Genomic DNA, 19,292 nt, shown 5'->3' with positions numbered 1-19,292 from the left:
CTTGTCAAGCTCGGCAGAAGTTTCTCCATGGATGCAGATAACTCCTATTTGAGGTTTTAGGGGCTTCCTTGGCTTCTGTTTCTATTTTTAATGCACGAATCCTGTGGTCTCTAAAGTCTGAGGGGCTGACTTTGGAGAGAAGGGGATGGGGACCTGGGAGAAAAATTCCCGAGGATTAAAATGGAAAATGAAAGAATTGGACAGTTCTGACCGGCCACCCTGAAATAGACAGGTTTCCTGGGAGGGTTACAAGTGGGGTACCTCTTAAATCTGTTATAATTTGAGTATCTGTTGGCCCATTTATTTATAGACATGATTGATTATGTAGGTAGTGAAGCAGGGGTGGAAGGCCACAGGCTGGGCCCTCACCTGCTCTCTCATCCAGACCATTCACCTCTGGCCCAAACCTCAGATATTCCATGCAGCCTTACAGTTTACCATACTCAACTTCCTTGGAAGGCCAGGGACTATCATTATCATCATGGTCATTATTATCATTATTGTTGTTATTTTTATTAGTATTTGGACAAGCTTCTTGGAATTTTGCTCCCAAAGCAACTCATCAAAATATTCCTTCCAACTCATGTGCAGCTGAGTTGTAAATACGGTATTCTCCACTTATTGTCAGTGACATTTTAGTGACAGTCTTAGACTAATGTCCCATACAAATGTTGCATTGACCTGCCTCTTAATCTGGCTGTGTTCTAGTCTGACTTTCAGGGCAGAATCACAAGAAATGAGTCAGTAAAAGCTTAAGAAGGATCAGACATAACTCCACCTAAAAATCAATAGAGCTCAGGAGATACCAATGTTAAAAACTTTTAAGACTCTTTTCTGTCTGGATAAGCTTACCACGATTTCTCCCCAGCCCCCTGTCTGGTTCCCATAGCAGTTATTTTCAAACTTTAATGGGCGTAAGAGTCATCTCGGGAATTGGCTAAAAAAATCAGATCACTAGAAATTCTGCTTTGTTGGCTTTGGAGTGAGGTTCAGAAGTACCATTTCTAATAAGAACCCCACCCTAGTAAATTTTGATTCAGGTGGAGCATTGGACTTCACACTAAGAAATAACAGGTACAAATTACACAAAGTAAACCTTACTTGACCTGAAAAGCTGGGTGTATTTATTTAAGATGAGGAGGGGACTTTTAAAAAGGGGTGTTATGGGGCTTCCCTGGTGGCGCAGTGGTTGAGAATCCGCCTGCCGATGCAGGAGACACGGGTTCGTGCCCTGGTCCGGGAAGATCCCACATGCCGCGGAGCAACTAAGCCCGTGAGCCATGGCCGCTAGGCCTGTGTGTCCGGAGCCTGTGCTCCGCAACGGGAGAGGTCACAACAGTGAGAGGCCCGCATACCGCAAAAAAAAAAAAAAAAAAAAAAAAAAAAAAAGGGGTGTTATGCAGCTTCATCCTTTTCTGTAAGTCAGTGCAGAGAGAAGAACCCCAAAGAAAGGAGTATATGGCAGTTACCAAAAAAGAAAAAATAAATATAGGCAAATCAATCAATCACTGGCAGTTACAGATTATAAAATAAGGAGTGATCTGGGGACGGTTGGGTATGCTTTAAAATAATCCTTGGGGAAAGGCTCCTGTAAGGGGTACCTGAGAACAATGAGGAGAGAAGGCTTACGTCAGGGAGAAGAGGACTGATAGGTCCCTCAATTCAGCCGAGGGAATAAATGAGCCCCCAAATGGATCACCTCCTTAGGAGAAACATCACAGAAAATGAAAATGGAAAAGGATCAGGCTAAAATTTGATATGTCAAGCAGGTTTTATCTCTATTTCCAAGTCTGATCAATTGGTAGTGGCTCCCTGGAGCACTTTGTCAAGAGAGATTGTGAAGCCATTTCTAGGCTTAGAGGGGATGTGTGTGATTGATTAGTTATGTCTGCCATGGGCAAAGGAGGAGGAGGAGGAGGAAGAGGGAGAGAATCAGATGCATCCTTGCCATTTCTGCTTAGTCAGTGATTGTGAAGTTATACAGGTTCCACTGCAGTAGAAAGACTTGGTCATTCCTGCTAAGTATCATCTCTTTCCTGCTATTTCCAATTGGGGAAGGGTTTTCCATGTGAACAATAATGTAAACTCATTGTGATATTATGTTTACACTGCTAAAGATGGTTGCTATGCCAGAACATCTCAAATACTTCCCTGGTGGAAATCCAGACCTGCTGTCCTTGTGCATTCTGCATCACAGACTTTCTTAGCTGGGTCTTCCATACTCCTTGCTTTGCCCGATTTTACAAGAGAGAAGGAAGGGCAGTAAGCAGCTGTGCCTCTTTCCTGTTCCACTCAAGGCCTCAACTGCCAGGCATTTCCATTCCTGCTGCAGCGATCTCACGATTTCAAGCACAAAACAATGAGCTGTACTTCATAAAACGTCTGGTGGGCCTGCCTTCAAAGAGCAAACTCTATATGAGTACCAAATTAAAAAACAAAAAAAAGACTGGTGTGCTTATATGTAATTGAGAGGCTCATCACCAATCAGCCATGTCTGTTCATTCAAGTGAGTGCCTGTCAACACTTTATTGGCCTCATTTGATTTACTGCATGTATGTGAAAGAAATAAACTGCACTATAGAATACTTTTAAAGAAATTCAGATTTTTCTCCAGTTTAGATTTTCCTTTCTTTACTTTAGTAAATTTTTTTTTTTGGTAGCTTTCTTGTCTACCTCCCCCCACCCCATACTTCTTTCTTTCTAACAGCTCCCAGTTTTGATTGGGGATGCATGTTGGTCTAGGGAAGCTGATTTTACCCCAGTTATAGAGAGAGAGGATATGACTGACCAATCAGAGCATTTGTTCTTCCTGACCACAGTGACTGGGTCAATGTTGGGCATGTGACTATAGCCATCCAATTAGAGTGATACCTAGGACTTTTGCTGGGAATAAAGACGGCATCTCTTTTATTTGTTGGAACTGTGTCGCTCTTGAAAGCGATCCTAGAATGAAGAAGAGAGCCAGCCTTAGGAGAAGACAGCTCTGAAGAAAACATTGTGAAAAGCAAAAAAAGCCCTTGGTGACATTATTCAGCTGCTCTACCTGTGGATTTTTCAGGCAAATGAATCAGTATATCTTCTCTATTGTTGACGCCAGTATTCATTAGCGTTTTTCTTCTCTGGTCCTCGTAATGCTAGCTGATACACCCAGTCAATCTGAATCAGGAGAATCCATTTCATCGGCGCTCTCTTTGTTTTTTTATGACTCAACTTTTCCTTTTCTAATTTTTTTGGGGGACCGAGATTTGGGAAGCTGGGTAATAAACAGCTGATAATGATTGGGATGAAAATCTCAGTCATGTTCCAAGGGATGCTTTGGAAAAGAATATGCATCTTCTGAATCAATACCATTTACATGATGCTAACAGGAAGAGAACGAGAAATAGGCTGGTTTTGTTGTAGAGGAAAATGCCTGTGTACTATGGGGAGGAATTAATTATGCAAAATAGTGAAATATGTGCAGACAAATGCTAATTTGTCAACCTGTAAACTGAGCTTCCTAAATCTTAGTTTGCAATAAATTGAGTCATTTTCAAATACATTAGGCAAATGAGCTGAAACCCTATTATGATATATGTATTTAATCCTGATACCCATATGCACGTACTACTTTCCATGGGATACGAACCGTCTGACCTCCGGGGCCAGATTTTATTACATATTCTGTAAATACATCAGTGAACACTTCAGTTTCTTGTTTCTGCCACAGTAACAGCATAGCTGCTCAGAGACTAAAACGGGATAATGAAACTGAATCACAGATTTACACATGTGAGTGGGGATGCAGAGAAGTGTCTATCCAGCTAGCTTTCCAGGCAGCCCTGGAAGTGGCCACAGTGACCTTTGATCTCATACGGCTTTAGAAATTTCCCTTGCAGATCAGAGCAGAAAATACCGCAAGCTCCGTGAAGACAGTTCAAGAAGGTGTAACTAGAGACAAACCACTCCTGGGAAAATAGCTTCAGAGTCTCCTACAAAAGTGAACCGCGCAGGAGAGGAATGGAGAGAGACTAGGACAGGAAGCTGTCGGTTTGGAATCGCCTTTGATCATCTCAGTATGCACTTAGCCACGTCTGGAGGTCATGGTCCAGACCCAGACGCTGGGCGAGGGTTGGGACTCTAACGCTTCTTGCTTCCAGCCTCAGGAGAGCTACAGAGCCCCCCGCGGAATTGGGTCAGCCCTGCAGGAAGGACAGAGCAGCCCGGGAGGTTTGAGTGCTCCTCTTGGAGCCTCTTCCCCAGTTGTTTAGACACTCCAGTGGTAAAGGAGAAGCGAACAGATGTCTCAGAAATACCATCGGAGGACGTCATGGAGAGGACGTGATCGCTGGTGAACCTGCAAGCTGGACCCTGGCAATCAGAGGCTCCTCGCCCCTCCCATCCCTGGAATGTACGTTCTGACCGCCGTTCCCACAGCGGGAGCCATTTTCAAGGACTCGGCCTTGAGAGGGTCATGTGTTGCCAAGGCCATCTGGACGGCGTACATGACTGAACCCAGTTAAGGGCTCTACATAAACGTTTCAGATTCTAGCGGGCAGGTGCAGAGGTCTACTCGGCCCAGACGAGCCTTGTATGTAAGTTTTCCCGCTTGTTCAACCTGCCGTGAACCAGTGTGGAGCAGCCTGCCTCTTTCTTGGGTCTCTCCTTGCCCTCTGTGTACGGGGGTAGTTTGGGATTTCAACAGGGGGAACTCCTGAGATTGCGAACCAACAAATGTACTTGATGAAATCATCTCGGGTAGGAATAATTGCAGTGTTAAAAATGAAACAGGAGGAAAAAAATAAAGCAAGGGCTCTTAACTCCTCTCTGTTCCCTTGCCAACATGGTTCTGGGAACAGGTCTGGTGAGAGGAGTCACTGGACACTAGGTGTCCTAATTGCATTTCTTTAGGTGAAAAGGCCTTTTTCCTCTTTCGGATGCAGCTCCACCTGATGCCAGAGTCACCAACTCACCCCTACCACCCCCCCCCCCCACACACACCCTGCCGCCGACAAAGGCTCCAATCCTCCCCTTCCTGTGCAGACCGTACGGGTGCAGCGCCCATCACCTAGGAAAGCCATGCAGGGTGTGTGAAGGCCCCTCGGACCTCGAAAAACTCCGGTCATCATTTATATTTAGAAAAGGATATTTTTCAGAGCTTCTCTTTTCCAAAAATATATTTTATTTTTGAATAAGCAATTAATGCACATGGTTTAACCTCCAAGTTATGAACTGATGCACAAAGAAAAAAAAAAAAGTCTCCCTTCCACCCCTGATCCTCAGCAAAAACCTTCCCTTTCCAGAGGTAACCCAATGTTCTTGGTTTTTCTGCAGTCTTCCTGTCGAATTTTAAGCATTTACCATCAGTGACAAGCATATATGTAGTCCCATTGTTATAGAAATGGCAACATATTGTACATACTCTTCTGCATTGCTTTTTTCATTTCCTGTTCATGAAGATAATTTCGTATAAGTATATAAAGCACTTCCTTATACTTTTTCATGGCTGAATACTATTCCACTCTATGAATGTACTATAATTTCTATAACAATTTGCCAACAAATTGGCATGTAGGTTGCTTCCATTATTTTGCTGTTCAAACAAAAATGCTGTATCAGTGGAGTAATGCAGTATGTAACCTTTTGAGATTGGCTTTTTATATTCAGTGTAATTCCCTTGAGATTCATCCAGCTTGTTGCATATCAATAATTAGCTCCTTTTCATTGGTGACCAGTAGTTCATGATATGGATGTACCATCACTTAAATATTTATCATTGAAGGACATTTGGTTTTTTTAATTTGGGGCCTCTTACAAGTAAGTTACTATGAACATTCATGTACAGGTGTTTATGTGAATGTAGGTTCTCATTTCTCTGGGATAAATGCCTAAGAGTGCATTTCTGGGTCATTTGTAATCGTATGTTTACTTTTTTTTTTTTTTTTAAGAATACATCATGACTTTTTTTTTTTTTAAAGACTAGTCCTTTGTTTTTATTAATTAATCTATTTATTTTTGCTGTGCTGGGTCTTCGTTTCTGTGCGAGGGCTTTCTCTACTTGCGGCGAGCGGGGGCCACTCTTCATCGCGGTGCGCGGGCCTCTCACTAATCGCGACTCTCTTGTTGTGGAGCACAGGCTCCGGACGCGCAGGCTCAGTAGTTGTGGCTCACGGGCCCAGGTGCTCCGCGGCATGTGGGATCCTCCCCGATCAGGGCTCGAACCCGCGTCCCCTGCATTAGCAGGCAGATTCTCAACCACTGCGCCACCAGGGAAGCCCCTCGTATGTTTACTTTGTAAAGAAACCGCCAAACTTTTCCAGAGTGGCTGTTCCATTTTACATTCCAACCAGCAGTGGATGAGTGACCCAGTTTCTCTGCATCTTCATCAGCATTTGGTGTGGTTACTCTTCTTAATTTTGACTATTCTGATGTGAATATAGTGGTATCTCACGGTGGTTTTAATTTGTGTTTCCCTAATGGCTAATGACGCTGAACATCTTTTAATGCGTTCATTTGCCTTCTGTAGATCCTCTTCAGTGAAACGCCTGTCATGTATTTTGCCCATTTTCAAATTGGACTTTTTGCTTTTTGCTGTCGAGTTTTGAGTTTCTCTGTATATTCTAGATACCACTCCTTTGTCAGACATGTGCTTTGCACATATTTTCTTCCGGTCTTTAGCTTGTCATTTTATTTTCTTAAGAGTGGCTTTCACAGAGCAGAAGTTAAATTTTATGAGATCCAACCGATCAGTTGGTTTTTTTTTTTAATCTAGAAAACAAATCAAGAAATGTGACATGTATACTACGCCAATGTGACGGTTGAAAAATGCACGTTCTTAACACATCCTATGGAAAATGTCACTAGAAATTCAGAACTGTAAGTGCCAGGACTGGAATTTTCTTCCCATTTTACAGATTAAGGACACTGTACCTTGCCTTCACTTTTAGTTCAAAGACCTCTTCATGACCCCACAGTGAACGAATTTCTGTGTGTATTTAGGCAGCATGACATAATCGGTCACATAATTATTCTGGTTGTTTTGACCATGTAGAAGCCATGTGAAACCTTACCAATTCCCCAAGCCAATGGCATCTTTCCTTCCTTTGAACTCACTTCCAACCTGCTTTTTAAGAAAATAGCACCTAACGTTTTCCCATTAAAATTATTTCTGATGTGATGTGATAAGTAAGTATGGACTCCAAAGGCACCCCAGCTGACCTATCCCAGCCTCAGCAACTGTGGATACAGGAAGGTTTCAAGATACACAAATTGAACACCTGGAATTTTTAAAAGATGAAAGGCCTTACAGAGATACTAACATATAATGGCATTTGACTATATGTCGAGAGAAGGGCCTTTCTTGAAGAGAGACTATTATATGGAATCAGGAGAGGTTGCTGGGGAAACACCTGGGGAAAGAGCCAGAGGTCTCTGCACCTCTTATTCCAGGAGGAGGACATCTCTGAGGACAGAGGTGGACGTGCCCAGCCCACCCCGCAAGGCTGCCATGATTTGCGGTCCAGGAAACACAACAGAAGGTCAGCAATCACCCCTCCCCACTTTTGTGATAAAGGGAAGGATCCATGACTTGGATGCACTCCCTTTTGCCCCACGGAACCCACAGCACGCTCCTGGCATGATCCCGTCTCCGGAAGCCCTGCAGGTGTTCGATGCTGATACCTGTGGCTGAAACTCAGGGTCCTTTCTTTCCTGGCCGGCCTGGGACCCAGGCCCATCACCAGTGCCCTGGCCTCCTCTCCACTCCTGCTGATGCTGCCTTCCTCCCTGGGTCTTTGCTGCATCCTCCACCTGGCCCGGCCCCTGGCCGAGCCTGTCCAGCTTCACCGTCTGCCATGTGGGCACCTCACCCCTCCTCCCAGCGGGCCTCTTGTCTCCGGAGACAGTGTCCGAACCCCAGGGGGTCACGGGCACTTCAGGAAAGCCAGCCAGCCCTGCTGGCAGCCCAGCAAGTGCCTCCACCTTCCTAGCTGGGCAGCGCTGCCTTGTGTTGCCTTAATTGTGTGTATTATAACTATAGAGAGACAGTCTAGAAGGGGAGATCAAGCTGCGTGTTTAATAGTCTCTGTTCGCACCCTGTTTCCTCTTTTCTCTCTGCTTCAAGTCAGAAAGAGTGAGTTTTTCTTGAACTTCTTTCCTACCTGCCCAGACTTCCTTTACTTAAAGCTCTCGGAGCCGGCTGGCTGTGTTAAGTGAGAACCGGGGAATTTTAGCACATCAGTCTTTTCCCACAAGTGCCCCTCTCTCAACCCTGCTGTTTACTTCGCCCAGCTCGCTATTTTGAAGCTCAGAAGCTTTCTCTTTGCCTCCCTCCCCAAACAGACCCTATGCCTTTCCTCCCCGTGGGACCAGCCCCCTCTCTTCCCCAGGTGGGTTAATGCCTTGAGCCTATCAGGGGGCAGGTCATGGACGCAGAGGGACAAAAGAGAAAAGCACATTAATATTTAAAAATCTTGTCCCTATTACACAAGAAAAGGAGAGTCTCTTCTACCAACACACACACACACACACGCCTCCCTGTTCTCTGTCCTGCTGAACCCTCTGGGGTTTTTAGAGATCAGGAGGAAAAAACCTCGAAGAGGGTTGCCAAGGAAAACCTCAGGTCCTTTAATTGGGACGAGGAGGCGGGTGTCTCTGCTCCTGCGGACGTTGTGTTTCTCAATCTAGGTTCTACTGATAAAAAGTATAGAAGGGTGTCCGTGGCAGGAAGTCTTGGTCAAGGCAGACCGCTCCCCTGGGGCCACGCAGCCGCGTGCCTGTAACCACGGTCCGCTCTAGGACTACGGCTTTGCCTGCAGGGCGCTGCTTCTCCCGTGCCTCGTGGGCCTGGGGACCGTGCTCACCCCCCTCCACGGCTCCCTCACCCGGGATCCTTCCTCCAGTTGCGCACTCCCCACCGCCCCCTGCTTCTCTTGGTGACGGCTGCCCCTTGCTCCTTTCCCTGGTCCAGCCTGGATCCATCAGTGGGGACATCTGCGTGCTTTCCCCAGGCCCGGCCTTTCTCTCCCATCCTGATTATTCCATTTTGACAAGAGCCATCTTGGCTCATCCACATTCCAAGCGTTGCCTGGAATTTTATCACCAGCCCAGGCTAAGTGACAGGTGGAAAAGAATGGGGGGGGGGCAGCCACGCGGCAGTCCGTGATTGTCAGCCGGGCCGTTTTGAATAAGACTGTCCTGAATTTCAGTATCTTTTGAAAAACATGCCTGTTCTCTGGGAAGATAGGCACCAAACCCCAAACAGCGGTTGCCTTCGGATTTGGGGAGGAGGAGGTATGCTTGTTGCAGACCTTTAGCTTCATCTGTAATGTTTTAGTTTTTCTTCAAGAAGAATGTCTTCACACATTATTTGGGAAATTTAAAGATAAATAATAAATTTGGTAATTAAAAAACTTTTTAAATTGAAGTATAGTTGATTTACCGTATCATGTTAGTTTCAGGTGTATAGCACAGTGATTCAATTTTATATATATATATATATATATTCCTTTTCAGATTCTCTTCCCTTATAGGTTATTACAAAATATTCAGTATAATTCCCTGTGCTGTCCAGTAGGTCCCTTGGTGGTTATCTATTGTATATATAGTGGTGTTCGTATGCTAATCCCAAGCTCCTAATTTATCCCTCCCCCACCCCCTTTCCCCTTTGGTAACCATAAATTTGTTTTCCATTTGTCTCATTTTTTTAAGATTCCACATATAAGTGACATCATATGATATTTGTCTTTCTCTGTCTGACTTACTTCACTCAGTATGATCATCTCTGGGTCCATCCATGTTGCTGCAAATGGCATTGTTTCATTCTTTTTATGGCTGAGTAGTATTCCGTTGTATATTATATGTACCAGATCTTCTTTCTCCATTCATCTGTTGATGGACATTTAAGTTGCTTCCATGTCTTGGCTATTGTGAATAGTGCTGCAATGAATACTGGGGTGCCTGTATCTTTTCAGATTACGGTTTTCTCCAGATATATGCCCAGGAGAAATTTAAAGATAAAAAACAATAAGCTTAGTAAATTTTTGGAAAAATAAAAAATCGATAACAGGCACAGAGTCTATGTATATAACATAATATGTGAATGTCGGTGTATATACTAAAGATAATGCACTGTCAGATGTGATCTGTTCACAGGCTAATCTTGTCTGCACTGGACCGGGACCATATGCTGAATCCCTTTGCATCTCTAGCATGAACCATGCACACTGGGGTGCGTTGGCCCTCAAGAACGGTTTGTTGAGCCACAGGTAAAGAAGTCATCAGCTTTCTTAGGGGTGGTGATCTGAAGACTGGGAGCAAGGAAGGAACGACTGGGCTGAGGTGAAGACAGAGGGGCCGGCTCTCGCTGTGACCCCTGTTTTTCCTGGACGTGAATGGCAAGGTGTTTGGGTGCTCATCTCTTGCCCCCTGTGCTCCCCGTAAGCTGCCCCCCCCCCCCCGTGTGACTGCAGGGAACGCCTTGGCAAAGAGCCTTCTGCAAAGTGTCTCAGCGTGATGGAGAGCGGGCCTCGCCGCCAGTCACGGAGGATATGCGTTTCCAGAAGCCCTGCGTTCCAACCGGTAGCCTCGCCGAGTTCTGGCAATCTGCGTGTGAAATGTGCCCTACTCCAAAGTGTACCCAGATTGGGGGTGGGGGGCGGTCACCCCCTCCTTTGAAACCGCTGTTCCTCTCCATTTGCTGCCGCAGATGCCAACACGATTCTTGTTGCGTTAACTTGGCTGGGAGAGTGAGGAAATGACAGCAGCGTTAATTAAAAATAATATGCCACCCGGGAGCTAGCTTGAGCTCACTCCTCTTAGTATTCCTCTCGATTCCTTTCCTTCCAGCTTGCGGCTGACGCGCTATAGGTGCCAGGGAGGGGAACCCGTGATGTTCAATCTTAGCGGTATCTGTAAGGCAGATTTTAGACAGAGGGGCTCCAAACGTGATGAAAATCTTCAATCTTAGCGGTATCTGTAAGGCAGATTTTAGAGAGAGGGGCTCCAAACGTGATGAAAATCTTCAATCTTAGCGGTATCTGTAAGGCAGATTTTTGAAGGCACTACAAAGAATAGTAAAAAAATCCGGGGGAAAGAATTGGATTCCTGAAGTTAGGGGGACAAGGGAAGGATTGACAGAGAGTGGTATGAGTGGATACTTTAAAAAAGTAATAAAGAGAAGAAATACCATTCTACAAGAAAAAGGAGCAGGTCTCTGGAGAAAGGGCTGAGTCACTGGTTGGGGCAGGAAATGGATAACTTTGTAAGAAGTTCTTATAGTGCTGAAAAGTAAAGCAGTGTTCAAAAACAAACAACCTAAAACCCCAATGGCGGTGTGTTTGTCAAATGGACGCAAGAACCAACTGAAAGAGCTCGTGACGAGCAAAGCCGGGGCCACTTGAACAAGAAAATGAATGCTATAGTGTCGGATTATGGCCCAAAGTATAAGTATCCATGAGTCCATACTGATGTAAATAAATGATTGAATATATACATAAGTGGAGGAGAGAAGACAATTCTCTCGTACAGAAGAATTCCAAACAATTGAGGTGTGTGCACCTGCTTCACGGAGGTGGAGAGTAAATCCCCACTCCTCCCACGCGGCCTGTGTTTAGTGACTTCCTTCCAAAGGGTACGGTATGCATAACTTTATGGTGGAGAAATCTGACAAACTCTGCCTCAGCAGCGGTTATCAAGGTCAACGTCATTATGGTTCAGTCACATTAATAGCTTGTACCCTTGATATGATGAGAATGATACTTCACCTCGGTGACCTTCCTGCCCCAAACCCATAACTCCAGTCTACCCATGAGAAATATCATCAGAGGAACCCAAATGGAAGGACGTTCTATGGAATATACCTGACCCACACTCCTCCAATCCGTCAAAGTCATCAAAAACAAGAAGTGTCTGAGAAAGCGTCACAGACCAGAGGGGCCTAAGGAGACGTGACGGCTAAATGTAACGTGATATCCTAGATGGGGTCCTGGAACAGAAAAAAAGGACATTAGCGAAAAACTAAAGTTATCTCTATAGAGGTTGGACCTTTGTTAACAATAGAGTGTTAGTATCGCTGCTTGGAACCGTCAGCGTCCACTACAATGTGAAAGTGGGTCCAGACTGAAAAGAAAAACCCTTACGATTGCCCTCCCAGCCCAGAAGCTTCACAATCACCTTCACAGCCATGCTTACGTTGTAAAAAAATTATGGCTGTTGCAAGCTGTGGTTTTTAAATTTAATGCTGCTCTAAATGCCTATAATTTCAGGTAGTCTCCTTTGGAAGTGAAAGCAATATTTTCAGCGTTCCAATTTATTTGTTCTAGGCTTGTTGACAGAGTAGGATGACTGAGCCGTAGGTAGACGGAAAGAAGCAAATTTGGGGAAGGAGCCGTGGAGTTGACATACGCATTATTCAGAATTAAACAGCCCTCGTAAACCCCTGTGTCCCCCCCCCCCCCGCCCGCTGCACCCTACAAAGTGTGTTATTTCTCTTCCTGACTAACATTTTCCTCTTAATGCTGAATTAATAAAGTTATTTTCATTTCATTATGCCTGGCTTTCAGGGTACTTTCTAATAAATTCAGTCTTTATCAGTTAGAAGCCTCCTTCTGTTTCACGTTTTGTCTCCTGCATGGCCTATTGTTTCCTAATCAAAATCACAACTTCTAAATGAAGCGAGGAAAGGATTTTGTTGTCTCAAACCCCATTCGGTGCGTGAGCGAATCAGCAGCGAGCTGGGGTTGCCACCTCTTTATTTGTTGTGTTCACCAATTAAAAGGTGTTACTCTCTTGGTAATAAAGTGTCACCTTGTCCCTCCAGGTCCTCACTGCGGCCTCTTTCGATCCCGCTCCTTGTCTAATTTGCCAGCTGGCATCACTGTGGTCTCAGATTCCAAAATTGTCCAGGGCCCCACTTAGGTCAAAGCCCTTCTCTGTTGGAGGGAAAACGTTGAACCCTTCCATCCTTTACTCCTAGCTGGCTGTCGCTGGAGCTGATCACACAGTCAACTGCCACACAGAGCTAATTTCAGAAACTTCTTAAAAGAGTTGTTCTTCAAGGGCAGCTGTCCGCACAAGGGCTGTGTCCTCGGGCCAAAAGGGAGAGTAGGGTCCAGAAAGAAATAGTGTAGCAAGAATATATAATCACATCAGTTCAAATACCCAGATAATTGATTGAATAAACTGGATAACTGCCACGACGCCTCTGTTCCCCACGCAACCGTGCACAAAGCCAGTGAGGAATTCGGGAAGACTGAAATATCATTAGAGGACAGGGGTGTGCTTTGAAAACAGCATGTTCCTCGCTGCCAGAACTGCTTTGGTTTGACTTTTGATCCAGCCCTTATGTTTTTGCGTAACTGAGAGGTTTGGCATCGTGAGAAAAAATGAACGCTTTTATTGAACTTCTGAGTTTCCGATACTTTACCATCCGTGGTCTCATTTGATCCTGTGTTGTATGAAAGGCCAGAATTACCTTCTCTATTTTACAGCAAAAGAAACTGTGCCCCAGGAGGTCACATACTAGTCACCGAACTAGTGAAAAGTAACCCAAGGACTGGAATTTAGGTCTTCTGAACTTAGTTCTTACAGTTTTCGTCCTTTTCGTAATGTTTTCATTTTTTCTTCTGGGGTCTGAATTCATTTGATTGTCTGATGAAATGTCTCCTAAAAACAGCAAGCATGCACGCAGGCACACACAATTTTGCTATAATTTCAAGAGGTTCCCCATCACCCCCAGGTTGAGAACCACCGTCCCACACGGTGCAATCTCTATAAAGGTGACAGAGTAAAAAAAACCAGAAAATTCCGAGATAGAACAGTAAGCAATTTGAAGATGAAAATCAAGACCAAATTCCCAAGTTCTTTGCCAAATATTCTCTCTTCCCCTGGAATATATTATCTCTCAGAGGGACTAGCATATCCTGAAATTAAATGTGTTAAAAATTACCTTGGGGGGTTTTACATGCAGAGATGGGAACGTATTGATGGGAACGATACTGAACTGAAAGAATGAGAAGCAGGGTGAAATGAATAAAAAGAATGGCCAATTAGATATTTTCAATCACGCACATTGTACAGCCAGCACGTTGTGCATATTTATGAAATCCGTCGCTGGGAGAGGGGCTGTGATGGAAGAGACGCAGGGAATTGAGTTACCTAAACGGGCTCGTGGAGGCCAAGCGGGTGCAGACTGTGGTCACCCTTGGCCTGGCGGGGTTTATCCCACGCATCACTTTCATCTCTCGCTACTTCCCCCCTGCAAGCCCCGGCGAGCCCGTTCTTCGGAGCCGATAGCTGCTCATGCTGAAAGCTTGTAAGCCAACTTCTTGGCTAGGGCACCCGTCACTGTGATGAGACCCAGTGACGATGTCTCGCCCTTCCTGTCGGTTCTCATGGACGTCCTTCTTCCTAACTGCTAGATGGACCCTGACTCATCACCCTTCCTGCTCTGAGGTCTTCCAGGTCTGCTGGGTTTAATTCACTGCCCTGCCTCGACCTCCTTCTCTGGACCGACTGGCCGGTTCTACACGAACCCTCTGCTTCACTCCTCCCATGGGATTTCACTGAGCTTGTGGCCGTTCCGAAAGGCCTGAACACAGCTCCAGTGTTGTCTGTCTCAGGATGACCCTGACCCCGGTTTCTCTCTTCTGATCTGTAGTGTCTGCAGCCCAGGAGCCGTCTCTGTCACCACACCAGCGCCACCACGACCTTGTCCTTCAGCACCCGAGGACTCCTCGGATAGAAAGGTTTGCAAGGAGTTCATCTCCACTCCCCAAGCTGGCGCTTCTAGGGGACAGAGTTGGGGCTGGGAGCTGGGATATGAGGGTAAAATTGAACAGGCGCCATCAGGTGCTGAGCCAGGACTTGAAAAGTAAGTTGGAAAATCAGACCCTCAAGCCAAGGTCAAGAACTAGTTCTCAGGCTCTCTGGCCAACTAGCTCCAGAAATTCCTTCGCCAGGCATCTTCAGGCCAGCCCTCCCTCCTTTAACTGCTTCCTGGCTCCTGCAGGACCTATCTGCACACTGGTTATTTCTGCAGATGGGGTTACTCAATGTCTTGATCAAGACTGAGCATGTCAGAATGGACCTCTGTCCACAGAAGTCACTCCGGGATCAAATTAGTAATTTTGAAAATTGAAGGGAGTTAACAACAAAATTGGTCCTTTCAGCCCAGTTACCTCAGTTATTTTAATGATGGCATCCGTCTATTCAGTGAGTCACCCTTAGCTTGGCACTCACCCAACAGATGGTCCATCCAGAGAGCGTCTACATTCTGAAACAGAATCAAGAATTGCTGTTTATTCATCTGTCTGTATTAATGACCAATTTGTGCCCAGTCAATTGGATTAGATCCAATTAGTTAATTCAGTGTTTTTTCCCTTTAAAGGAAAAAGCTACACCGGCCATTTTCAGTGGGTTGTTTTAAATCACATGTACCTGTTCTACGGAAGGTACTACTACTGCCTATGGCAGGTTTAACTTCCCGGAAGTCGGAAACAGAATTCAAGGTGACCCATGTGACACAATAGACACAAAAGGCATGATCTAAAGGTAGGACGCAGAAGTATGAAAAACAGTTCGTACGGACACAGAACACAGGTTGATACGAACCCTATGCCATCTATGTCTAATGGGCTCGTAACAGTCTTCCTAGGTGTATATGGAAATATATTTTTGTATGTCAATCCCTGGTGGTTTGGAATAAAATATCAATAAATTACAACCGAAGAGAAAATGGAATAGCAATGCACAGAATATGCACATGAGCATCTGAGAGAGGCTGTGTGATGATTATCTTTGGCGAACTCTTCATTATCACTCTTCTCGGGAAGCGCTAACCCCGGTGTGCATTTCTTCTAGCTGTAAATCAGTGACGTCTTTCAGTAAAAAGCACATAACGACCAATGACGTTGGTGTCCCTCACACTCTCGGCCCCTTCCTTTCATAAATGTTTCCGTTTGGGGCAATAAAGCTGTTTAATTGGAACAGAATTCTAAAACCACATCTACAGAAAGTAACGAACAGAACTATGCTTGAACCGTTACGACTGTCTCCTCTCACTGAGCTGTTAGGCAAATAGGGTTTATTTCTCGTACTCATTCCAGCTATAGTTAATCTCTGCTGGCTATTTGGAGCTTTGTGTGTGGAAGGGCTTTCTGAGGCTATGCCTGGTCTCAGCAGGAAAGGGTTCATTAATTGATTAGTGATGTCTGCTCTGGGCACAGGAGGAGGGCATCATAGCAGAGAACACTGTTACAGCCTGTCCTGCCATAAGGAGTGACTGGATGCAATGCTATGTAGATAAATCACATTCCATAGATCCAGCTAAATGTGTCCTTTGAAAATGGTTTGGTACAAGTTTACCCAGAAAACACACAACTAAAACGAGCTACTCTGTGACTCAGTACATGCTTGGGGATACAGAAGAGCTTTACCTACATTAAAAGGGGGGAAAGCCCCAAACTCTCAATCATTTAGTGTTGTAATCTGACCTTATTCTTAACACAGTCACAATAGCTAGACCAATTCTAACAGTAGGGTTCTACGTCTTGGGATTAAAAGTATAAAAGTGCATGCATATTCACCTGTCTTTGCTAATAATGTCACAACAAACGTGGAGAAAACCACATTTGATAGCCCTAGATGATCACAGTAGAAAAGCAGCCCCTTAAGGAGAGCTTCTTAAGAAGCTGTTAAGATGTTGAGCTCACATGTGGCCCACACATTATTGTGTCTTCAGTTGTGTTTCCAGCATGTCTCCGAGGTGCTTTGAATCTGCTAAGGCATCCTCCTGGTAGTGTAGCTCACGACCTAACTAAAAGAGTCTGTGTCCTAGGGAACTGCTGGACACTCAGCTCGGGGAGAAAACATTTCTGAAGCCTTCTCAAACCTTTTTATTTTTGCCTCTCAATCGCTGGTGTCCTAGCTCCAGCTGCCATGACAAGATACCGAAAACTGGGCGGCTGAAACAATAGGAATTTAGTTCTCCCCTTTTGGGAGAGTGGAGATCCAAATCAAGGTGCCAGCAGAGTTGGTGTCTGGTGAGGGCTCTCTCCTTGGATTGCAGACAGCTGCCTTCCTGCTGTGTCCTCACACGGCATGGGGATGGTGTTAGAGCTTCAACATATGAATTCTGGGGGGACACATTTAGTCGATCACATCTGCTATGTGGTAGAGGGAAGGCACTTCTATGAGGCCCTATGTAGGATTCCAGATTTCAAGTCAGAAAGCATAAGTTATTTGTTTGTATTTTGGACTAGCACGTAGTGGGTGCTCGTTAAATATTTATTGAAGGGCTAATTGGTAGAATAAATGATAAAGAATGAATATGTGAATGCAGAAGTGAGTTAACCCTGGGCCAGGCTAGCCACAGGGATAATTTGAGGTCATTTTTGCCCTCACTTGTGCGGCCAACCAGAGGTCTGCTTAGAAGAAAGCGTCTAGAGGATATGAATTCTTGCAAATTCGGAAATGCCACAATTCTAGAGTTCTAATTATACGGGATGCAAACTTCCTTAACTCCATCTCCAGGTGGGGAGCGCCAGGGGAAGGCAGTCCCTTTCCTGTGCTGCCTATTTGGAATCTCTTTTCTTTCACTCGAGCAATTGCCTTCAGTCTTGAAAAGGGTATAAAAAAAAGAGTACTCATTTCCAGTGTGACCTAAACTGCAATTCTCTAATAAAAGATGGCAAACATGACCTCTCTTCCTTTCTTCTTCATCTGCACACATGTTTTCATCATGTTTTGTACAGAGCACATCACCCTTCCATGCAGTAGGTGTATGGGTTGAATTGTACCTCCCCTCTCCCACCCCCCAAATTCATATGCTAAAGTCCTCACCTCCAGGGCCTCAGAATGTGACCTTATTTGGAGACAGAGGTAATAAGATTAAAATGAAGTGATTAGAGTGGGCCCTTTTTCTAGGGACTCGCGTCCCTATAAAAAGAGGGGAATGTGGAGACCAAGAGGCATAAAAGTAGACCATCATGTGCACATCATGACAGCCACCTACAAGCCAAGGAGAGACACTCTGAAAAGATCCTGTACTTGGAAGGAATCAACCCTGCCAACACCTTGATTTCAGACGTCCACCTCCCAGAATTGCGAGACAATCATTTTCTAGTCGGCAAGCCACCTGGTTTGTGGTACTTTGTGATGGCAGCCCTAGCAAATTCATACAGCAGCTCATGAAAAATAGCTTCGGACATCTAGTGGCTGGAAGTTGCAGCTAATACATTTCTGTTTAGCATCTGTGCTGTGATCTGTGGATGGACTTAGCTGTCTGTTGTGTTGTAGTAAACCGTCACGACGCTTAGTGGTTTCAAACACCTACAACAACATCAGTCCATCACTTCTCATGATTCTGCGGGTTGTCTGGGGCTGAAATGGACGATTCCTCTTCTGGCCTCACTCGGGTCCCACCCTTGGCTGCATTCCGCTGGGAGCTCAGTTGGGAACCAAACGCCAAAGGTAGCATCTTGTCCCTCGGGGTCTCTCTCCACGTCGTGGTGGTCTCACTCCTCATCACTGAGTATAACAGGCAGCCCACGCCTCTTACATGGCAGCTCGATCTCAAGAATGCAGAGGGAGACGGCACCAGGCCTCTGAATGGCTAGACTCAGCCTGGCTGAGCATCCCTTCTGCCACACGCCATCAGGCAAAGCAAGTCAGAAGGCTGGCCTAGCCTCAAAGGGAAGAGAAACAGACATCACCTCTTGTGAGAAGGAGTGGCCGTCGTTTGTCCACCATAGCTCGGCGGAAACCCTAACTCAGAATGGAGACAGGAAAGACATGCTATATCCGTAGGGTGCCTCGGGCTGCACGTAAGAAAAGCTCTGGATTCAAAGAGGCTTTGACATAAGAAACTTAATTATTTTACATTATTGGAAGATGGGAGTTGGGAAAGCCTTGGGCAAAGTTCCCTGAATGGCTCCATGATGTTCCTTCTGTCAGCCTCAGCATTATCAGTCAGGATGGGTTAAGATACGCTGCAATAATAGACCCAATTCCAGTGGCTTTAAGAAGAGTGGAGTTTTACTCAGGCTGCATGTCCACGGTGGGGCCTCCTCACTGACACCACTTCCAGGCTGACAAAGCCACTCCCACCTGGAGCATTGCTGATCACCACGCCAGGAGAAAACGAGAGCTCTACCGTGTCTTAAAGCGGGAACTGGATGCTCTGGTTCAGAAAATGACATGCACCATTTTTGCTCAGGATTTTTCTTATTTTATTTTTTCTTTTTCGCAGGCCTCTCACCGTTGTGGCCTCTCCCGTTGCGGAGCGCAGGCTCGGAGGCCATGGCTCACGGGCCCAG

General features: G+C 45.4%; 1 protein-coding gene across 1 annotated transcript in view; it reads left to right on the top strand.

The window, feature by feature from the left end:
- Nucleotides 1–10,951, top strand: part of ADPRM (ADP-ribose/CDP-alcohol diphosphatase, manganese dependent) — a 372,105-nt gene extending 361,154 nt beyond the window's left edge. The window contains exon 13 of the mRNA XM_067022034.1: nucleotides 10,132–10,951. The gene's annotated coding sequence lies outside the window, so the exon portion shown is untranslated. The remainder of the gene's footprint in view (nucleotides 1–10,131) is intronic.
- The last annotated feature ends 8,341 nt before the right edge of the window (nucleotides 10,952–19,292 follow it).

The sequence above is a fragment of the Kogia breviceps genome, chromosome 19 (assembly GCF_026419965.1).
Source record: "Kogia breviceps isolate mKogBre1 chromosome 19, mKogBre1 haplotype 1, whole genome shotgun sequence".
Classification (NCBI taxonomy): Eukaryota; Metazoa; Chordata; class Mammalia; order Artiodactyla; family Physeteridae; genus Kogia; species Kogia breviceps.
Note: the sequence above shows the minus strand (reverse complement) of the source record. Positions and strands in the feature narration are given on the sequence as shown.